Below are 8884 nucleotides of genomic sequence, written 5' to 3' on the forward strand. Positions count from 1 at the left end.
AAATGTATAGCTGCAGATATGGATTTACAGTGAAATGACTATTAATATTTTAACCAACATATTCACACAACATTGATAATGTATTAACCCCCATAACTGTCATCCAAAATAAGACAAAAGTTTGAGTATACTTATTTTTCAGCACTGTCATAAATTCTAGTTGTAAATATATTTCCTGTCATTTCAGTGAGAATGTGAGTGTAAAACATGTGCAAGTCAACCATCCTTACGTAGACACTACAGCTTCTAGACTCACACGTACATTTTCAATTCACTCGGCGCACATCTGTCCTAAACTTAATTCAATCTGGTTTGTGTCCACAGCAGTCTACTGAGACTGCTCTCCCTACTGCCCCAAAGACTGATTAATCATCAAAACCTGTGTCAATTTGTTATTCTCCAATCGATGTTCCACACTATTGATCCCTTCCTACTTTTAAGATTCTTCTCTCTCGAAGATTTTGTGGCACCATTTTGATTTTTTTCCTAGCCATTCCTTTTTTTTCCCCCTGTTTTACTGACTTCTCCTGGAAATTACTTAATTCTTTGATGCTACCATGGAACAAGTGGAAATTCCTCTGCTGATGAGTCACTGAACCTATTTAACTCTATTCACTGATCTGCAAATCCTGCCCTATACAGGATGGTCACTTTACCATCCTGTAAGTCTACCATGCTTATTTCAGACTCCAAGCATTGGCTTATATTATGCATCCTACATAAATTGCCTGCCACTTTGACTATCTTTTCTAATCTTATCCGTCCTTCTAAAAGGAGCACAATTCTCCATCTTCTATGAAGCATTCCACGTGAAGCCCAAAGCAGTTTCTTCTTTGAATGGTTATTTTTGGTCTATCATGAACTTCCACTTACCATTAATTCCCTCTAAATTTATATTCCATCTCTGTGGTTAATTTCTGCAAGAGCAGAGTCTGTGTCTTTTTTTTTTTTTTTTTTTTTTTTTTTTTTTTGATGGAGTTTCACTCTTGTCACCCAGGCTGGAGTACAAAGTGTCGCAATTTCAGCTCACTGCAATCTCCACCTCCTGGGTTCAAGCGATTCTCCTGCCTCAGCCTCTCCCGAGTAGCTGGGATTATAGGCGTGTGCCACCACGCCTGGCTAATTTTTTTGTATGTTTAGTAGAGATGGGGTTTTAACATGTTGGCCAGGATGTTCTGGATCTCCTGACCTCGTAATCTGCCCGCCTTGGCCTCCCAAAGTGCTGGTACTACAGGTGTGAGCCACCGCTCCTGGCCTGTGTCTTACAATTTTTAAATTTCCCCTCCCTCTATACATATTCTAGTAATATGAACGTAGAAAGCATTAACATTTCGATTGAATTAATAAACAAAAAGCTAAGTGATCTATAACTAGTACTGATTCCTCTTTTAGCTAGGGCAAAAGAGATAAAAAAAATTGGGAGTTAAGTATTAGGTCCACCTTCGAATAGTTACAGGTGAAAAGTATAATAGCATTTTAATAATGACTTAATAGGGAAAGCACATTAGCCTGCTTAACAGAGTTTCAAATAGCATCTGGGTGTTTTCTTTTTTGGGTTCTGTTTTTAGGTTCTCATTTTACTATGGAACATTGGAATATCAAAAAATTCTCATGCTTATTTGGCACAGCTGGTTCCAGGAGAGATGCCTATGACCTACAACTTAATGAAGATTTCATAGCTTCATCAGATTGTATAGAAAAGGAAAACACCTGTTAGGTCAGCTACCTCAGATAAGAATGTTACCATGCTTGCTCTCCAGGAGATAAGTTGCTATGAGAACTCATTGATTCTGAGTGTAATGTTTCAAATAATTATGATTTTAAAATAAACTTATTTTTTTAAAAAATTTGGGCTTCTCAGCTCATGAAACAAAGAATTCTTGGCAAAACAGCTAATTTATCTGTTTTATCTATTTTCCAAAATACAGCTTGCTAGAATTTAAGAATCTTAAAAGTGTGTGTAGATAATCAAGATAGATACTAAGGAAAATTCATGTAATATCTAGAAAATATCTTTGTAAGAAACAAAATTATATTGTCATGGAACTTAACTCCTTGATTTTTCAAGCTTTCTGAGATTCTATAATCTAGGTATCAGGAAAGTTTGTTTGACTATCTGGTTTGGAATCTGGACACATATGGTTATATATGCCCAGTTGACTTTATGCACTGAGGGTTTTAAGAAGGAATTGACATAGAAGTAGGAATTTTCCAAACACCTTTTTGAACTTAATAATTTTTCCATATTTATTCTGTAGAATTGTTTTTAAAAGAAATTATTTTCAATGAAAGAACATTTGAGTCAGTCTTCATGGAGTTCTCATAATGGTATTTGTTCTTGTTTATGTTCTTGAAATCTACCTAAACATACATTGCCAAGAATAAATAATTCAGAGAGATGATGACAAATTCTTTGAAGGAATATCTTTTTCTTTCTATAATTATAGCAACTGAAAAATAATGTCATTCACTAGCAAGGTGATATTATAGTGACTTACAGTGAGATATCATGATGCTAATATTTGTTGCTGCCTCAGTTCTTTACAATGAAATAAATGTAACTCCAACTGCCTTGAAGCTGACCTTTCTGAAGCTTAGCTAACAATATTAATATTAAAACTCCGTTTTCGTCTTGTATTATCAGGGAATAAAGCATTCAATATTTGCTTTTGTTGTCTGAAAAATTCAGGTAAGCTTTTAAGCAGTAAAATTGACTTCAGTAAATTTCTCTAGATTTTTCAAAGTATTTCAAATATTCATGGCTTTGATTCAGCAGAAAACACTAAACAAAATTTAAATTTTTTTTTTTTTGCATGATTTAGTGCCATCATTGTAAACAACAGCCTGTGTAATCACAGTGTTCATCATCTAAAACGAATGGGCAAAGTATGCCCCGGGGCCAAATCTGGCTCGCTGCCTGTTTTTGTTAATAAAGTTTTATTGGAACACAGCCAAGCCTATTCATTTACATTTGTCTGTGGCTGCTTACACAGACAATTTTTCTTGCTATTCCAGAAAAGTTGAGTAGTTGTGACAGAGGCTGTATGCCCCCTTAAATCTTAAAATATTTACTATCTGGATGTTTATAGAAAAAATTTGCCAAGCTCTGATCTACAGCATGATCCTCTTTTTATTGTTCCATGAGATACTAGATAGTCCCTGGAAGTCAGTTTTGATAATTTCCTTTAGTATACCCCATTTACAATCCAAAATAGAATGCTTCTAAATATCTCTTATTTATTTCCTAAATATTTACCTTCTAACAGCTTTTTGAACTTTTTTACTTCTGTCCATTTCCACTACCAGAATTGTAGTCAAACCATCGTCGTCAGCTGCTATGTTATTGTAATACACTTTTCACTGATTTTCCAGCAGCTAATCTTGCCCCATGTAAATCCATTCTTCATACTGAAAGATGATGTTTTAAAAGTACACGTTTCCATTATATTGCTCCCTTTCAGAGCACTCTTCAATAGTTTCCCTGTATTTGTTGGGATACAAATGGAATCCATAGACCCTGCATCTATCAGTCATATAAACTTTGTATAATCTAACCCCTGCCTACTTCTCCAGCTCATCTTAGATCATCTTTCTTTCTTTCCTTTTTTTTTTTTTTTTTTTTTGAGATGGAGTCTTGCCCTGTTGCCTAGGCTGGAGTGCAGTGGCACAATCTCGGCTCATTGCAAGCTCTGACTCCCGGGTTCACACCATTCTCCTGCCTCAGTCTCCCAAGTAGCTGGGACTACAGGCGCCTGCCACCATACCCAGCTAATTTTTTTTTTTTTTTTGTATTTTTAGTAGAGACGGAGTTTCACCATGTTAGCTAGGATGGTCTTGATCTCCTGACCTTGTGATCCGCCTACCTCGGCCTTCCAAAGTGCTGGGATTAAAGGCGTGAGCCACCGTGCCCGGCTGTGATCTTTCTTTCATTTCCTCATGTTCCTCCCACCTCAGGGCCTTTGCACAAGCTATATTCTCTGTATGAAATATTTTTGTGCCCTCCATCTATACCCTTATCTTCCAAAATATTAGTTTTCAAACATCTAGACATCCTTCAAATCTCAGATAAAAGCTCTCTCAAGGAAGCCTTTTATATATGTATTTAAACCTTTTACAGATCCCATTTTTTTTCCTATTTATCACAATATTAAAATGTTTTTTGCATAATATTTACATTAGAATGTGCATCCTTCTATAGGCTCTAAAGTTCAGGAGGGCAAGCACCAAGTTTGTTTTTCTCATTGTTTTATCCTCAGCACCCAGCAGGGAGTGGGGCCCTAATAAATATCTGCTGACTGAATTTAGGTTCTAGCAGTGCCTTCTGCAGTTGTTTTTATTCCTTGCCCCTCATGAGCAAGCATTTTGATTTGCCAGAATCCTTGCCATAGACTGTGTTTTCTATCTTGCCAAGGCTTTTAGAAACTGGCATTTAAATTTGAAATACTGTGTCAGTATCTAAAGAAAGCATAGAGATGTTAATGATTATGTGAGAGGCACTTTTGTGAGGAAAATCCACAAATATTAGCAAATATTTTACTTCTGTGGGGATTACCTACAGAACATTTTTATTTACAAGTTCTCTGGTGATTTCTCTATTGTTGAGTATTTTGGGTATGAGGCATTCAGTTGTCATGTGCTGCTTTAGTATTATGCCATATCATCTTTTGCCTACCTAATCCGAAGGGCAATGTAGAAATTTCTATGTCTTTTCATAATGTCTCTAAAAGAGAGAAGCCCACCCATAGGCTTACTTCCAAAGGCATGCATTTCTGAGAAGACACAACAATCCTGAGGGTGTTACACATGTGCTTCTATAGCAAATGAGGGAGTCCAAACATGTGTCTTCATAGTCCCTTGATAATTAGAAGGACAAAGAACACAGGTTTTCTGTCATGCTCTCATCTCACTGTGGAAGCTGAAAAATTAGAATCATAAGGCAGAAGGAATCACAAGAGGTCATTTAATCAATTTTTCTACCTTGAGACATTTGTACTTAAACCAATAGTAAAAATTCATATGGAATTATCAGGCTGAGGCCAGAAAGAGTAAGAGAAACTGTGCTCTGGGCAAATAAAATATTTATCCAAAACTAAAACATTCTCTTTTCATTTTGTTCACATTGATGGTATCTCCAGATATATTTGTAAGCAGAATAATCTAGAAACAATTTTTAATGCAAATATCCATTCTACCTACAAAAAAATGACTGAAACTACCTGAGACAGAGAAAGGAGTCTGCTCCATTTTTAAACTTTTCACAATTCTATATTGAGGATTTTACATTATCCTTTGATAATCCATCTTAGAGAATATCCCCCTAAAGCTACAGTGTTCTTCCATATGTCTAACATAAACTCTCTGGTTATAATTTAATCCCATCCTTCTACTTTCAGCAGAGAGGAGAGCAGCTGGCAACATACTCTATCCTAATAATCTTTCACATAATTACAGATGGTCAGTTACCAACCCTTAGCTTTTCTTGTCTACAAGAAATCAGCTCAGCATTTTTTTTTAACCTTTCCCCTGAGGGCATTTGTTCTTTGATATTTTTACACGTTTGTCTGTTATAGATTTTCTTAGTATCCTTTTATTTTTCTTGGTGTTTCTTTTTGCTCAATATTCAAGGTTATGGAAAACAAACTTCATGCACACTGGAAACTGAGCCTGAAATTTTTAAATGGCAGATACTAGGTATAAAAAGTCTATTTTAGGCATACCAGGTCTAAAGGTCAACCTAATTGCATTGATAACAAAGGCAGAATCCAACAAGAATTTAGCCTTGCTTTGAAAAGGGACTACTGGTTTGTTTAAAATCTAATCCATTGCAACTTTTACTCAGTACTAATAGTGACAGTGAAAACATTCAGAGAGGGATTGTCACTCATTCTTTTAAGAGCTCTGGCAAAGAGAAAAATGTGAATCTTGAGAGGAGAGAAATAGGGAAAATAAAAGATGTTAAATTTGAGAGACTTGAGCAGAGTTTATGAGAAAAAGACAGGTAGAGAATAAGAAAGAAAGGAGAAAGTGGGAAACTGATGAAATGAACTCCTAATAAGCGACGGGGGGAGAGGGAAGAGGTGCAAAGGTGGGGTTTCACTAGCGAAGGCTTCTTTTTAATAAGCAAAATTGACTATGTCACGATGACTATATAACACTATATTATTTTGCATTTTATTCTCTGATTTTATAAGTAATTCATGAAGGCTGCTAATTTCCTAGCAACCTTTTGGGGAAAAAAACACAACTCTTTTTTTCATCTTGAAGCAATTGTTTACTACATTTTTATGACAATGTTTTTCAGGTAATATCTGGACCAAGTAACAAACTCTTTTTCCTTGAATTCCTTGGTTAGCTTAGGCTTTAAGCTATTTTTTATTTTTGAATTTTTTTAACTGTTCCATACTTAAATCATTGTATTATTTTAATTGTATTATCACTTTTAATATGTAAATGGTCTAATTAGCTTACAACTGTAATTTCCCCTTTCTGGGCATTTATAGTTTTCTTCATGATTTGTCTTTTTATAGTTTCTATTTCTTTGCAATTCACACCTTCCTTTAAAACAATCAGGTGTCCCATGAATCTACCAAAATACACCAACAATCCCAGAAACCCCCCCAATTTTTAGATCCCTGGAAATGCAGCCTGCTATGTGAACAACAGCTTGTGGTGGCCTCTTGCCTCAGGGGTTCTCTTTTATGGGTGATATCAAAGCAAAGGATGTGATTTGGAGTCAACTGAAAGCAAATCCATTTTCTTAAGCTGGATTTTAATTAGTCAAATGGGACATGTTAATATTTTTCACTTGAGGTTCCAGGAGAAGGGACCAAAACACTGAGGAACTTAGCATAGAATCTGATTGGGCATCTCTAACTTCTCTAAAATGTGGGGTAGCACATCCTTTTATTTATTTATTTTTCAACAAAAGCATCAGAAAAGAAAGACAAAAATTGTGAGAGGCTAAATGTTACCCAAGAATATAGTAGCATATGTGCCACAAAGCTGCTAAAGGCTGAAGTACCAGGCTTAACAGCATTTCTCTGCATCACAGTTGCTTATCAATGAAGCGTGTACGCAGTCTAATTAACATAATTGGAACTACTATAATTATGCTATCATTTTGTTTACTTTAGCACATTCTGTCGAGGTATATGGGTAGCAATATTTGCTACTGAAATATTGCCCCCTTGCTCCATGCTGGTTGTTTAATCATCCTGTTTATTCTACCTTCCTTGTGGTGCTGCCCTGCTACTCAAAGGTGAGTAAAGTGTTAAGTCCTTGTAGCCAGAAAAGTAGAAGAAGAAAAAAAACAATTAAACTAATCAGGAGCTCACAGCCACAAAGCTCCAAGAGTGGGCAGTTTTGCAAAAGCACTATGGGAAAATAATACTTCCCAGTTCAGAGCAGTCAATCTAATAAAATGATGAAGGAAATTGATTTCAAACAGAATGCGTTCATCATACGTGGTTTGCCCCTGTGTTTTAAGCAATTGAAACAAGTTATATCCTATTTTGGAAAACTGAGAATAAAGTCATAAATGCTTCATAGAGCTTGTTCCAAGATATTCATTACTAAAATGGGACCAAAAGATTTTATTTCCTTTGACCTTTTAAGTGAGGCTACAGTGAGGATGAGAAAATGATACTCAACATTCCTTCTCCTAGCTCTTGCATTTAGAGGCACTAAAGATTTTATTTTTCCTGATGTCTCAGCAGAACCAGGTAGGAGATAAGGACTTCACAGGTCATCAGGCCCTTGTATGACCACGCCTTTCCAGAATCTTCAAAGAGAGACAGAGAGCAGAAGGCTTGATTTTCAGAATCAGCTTACATGCCTGTTCTATGGCACAGAAGAGGTTACACAGGTGTTTTGGGTCTTTCAAGCTTTCTTTTTTCTCATGTTGTTTCCAAAGAGAAGGTATGGGCTAAAGCATTCCCAATGGTTCCTACCAGAGGCGTCAAGCCAAGGCAAGCAGATGTCAGTGTCACATTCACAGCCAATGAGTGTAATATCTGGGTTTTCATAACTACTCTTCTAAAGAACATCAACAGAACACAGTATAAAGATCAATAAAACAGGGGGAGACATGCTCAGTGCCCTCTCATCCCACCGAGTTCTCCGAATGACTCCGCATCCTCCTGCCTACATTTCCTGAGCTCCCCGTTAGACATCAAAAGTCACTGAAAGAGCTGTTACTGTGCGTGCTCCACCTTAAAGATACATCACATATTCTTCACCGAGGTTCAACATGGAGATCTTAATCATCTACCAGATGTTTTTATTTACCAGTTGTTATTTAAAATAGCTTGTAGGGTTCCCTTTTTATTTCATCCTGATCTCATTCCATTTGGAAGTCTTTTTTTCTTTTTTAAATTTATTTATTATTATTATACTTTAAGTTGTAGGCTACATGTGCATAACGTGCAGGTTTGTTACATATGTATACTTGTGCCATGTTGGTGTGCTGCACCCATCAACTCGTCATTTACATCAGGTATAACTCCCAATGCAATCCCTCCCCCATCCCCCCTCGCCATGATAGGCCCCAGTGTGTGATGTTCCCCTTCCTGAGTCCAAGTGATCTCATTGTTCAGTTCCCACCTATGAGTGAGAACATGCGGTGTTTGGTTTTCTGTTCTTGTGATAGTTTGCTAAGAATGATGGTTTCCAGCTGCATCCATGTCCCTACAAAGGACACAAACTCATCCTTTTTTATGGCTGCATAGTATTCCATGGTGTATATGTGCCACATTTTCTTAATCCAGTCTGTCACTGATGGACATTTGGGTTGATTCCAAGTCTTTGCTATTGTGAATAGTGCTGCAATAAACATACGTGTGCATGTGTCTTTATAGCAGCATGATTTATAATCCTTTGGGTATAT

General features: G+C 36.4%; 1 long non-coding RNA gene across 2 annotated transcripts in view; it reads left to right on the forward strand.

Moving 5' to 3' along the window:
* LOC105497266 (uncharacterized) overlaps positions 1–7267 on the forward strand; it is a 37123-nt gene extending 29856 nt beyond the window's left edge. Inside the window, exon 4 of one of the 2 annotated variants that reach the window (XR_011606490.1) lies at positions 7134–7267. This is a non-coding gene — a long non-coding RNA (uncharacterized lncRNA). Of the gene's footprint in view, positions 1–1568; positions 1834–7133 lie in introns of those variants that run through there. The other variant, XR_011606489.1, reaches the window with a different exon arrangement.
* Positions 7268–8884: the final 1617 nt, after the last annotated feature.

This window comes from Macaca nemestrina, chromosome 8 (genome assembly GCF_043159975.1).
Source record: "Macaca nemestrina isolate mMacNem1 chromosome 8, mMacNem.hap1, whole genome shotgun sequence".
NCBI classification, from domain to species: domain Eukaryota; kingdom Metazoa; phylum Chordata; class Mammalia; order Primates; family Cercopithecidae; genus Macaca; species Macaca nemestrina.